This window comes from Octopus sinensis, unplaced genomic scaffold (assembly GCF_006345805.1).
Source record: "Octopus sinensis unplaced genomic scaffold, ASM634580v1 Contig03411, whole genome shotgun sequence".
NCBI classification, from domain to species: Eukaryota; Metazoa; Mollusca; class Cephalopoda; order Octopoda; family Octopodidae; genus Octopus; species Octopus sinensis.
In genome coordinates, this window is record NW_021826518.1 from 10,001 (window position 1) to 10,218 (window position 218).

The following is a 218-nucleotide window of genomic DNA, read 5'->3' on the forward strand; positions in this document are numbered from 1 at the left end:
GAAAGAGACCGATAGAATTAGTACTGGGCTTACAAATTATAAGTCCCGGGGTAGGTTTCTTCAATGAAATCCAATTAAGGCTGTGACCCAGCATGGCCACAGTGAAATAACGGAAACAAGTACAAAAATAAAGAAATATATATATATATATACATGTGTGTGTGTGTTGTTTCTGCCTAATAGGAATAAAAATGTGTGTGTATGTGTATATATATATT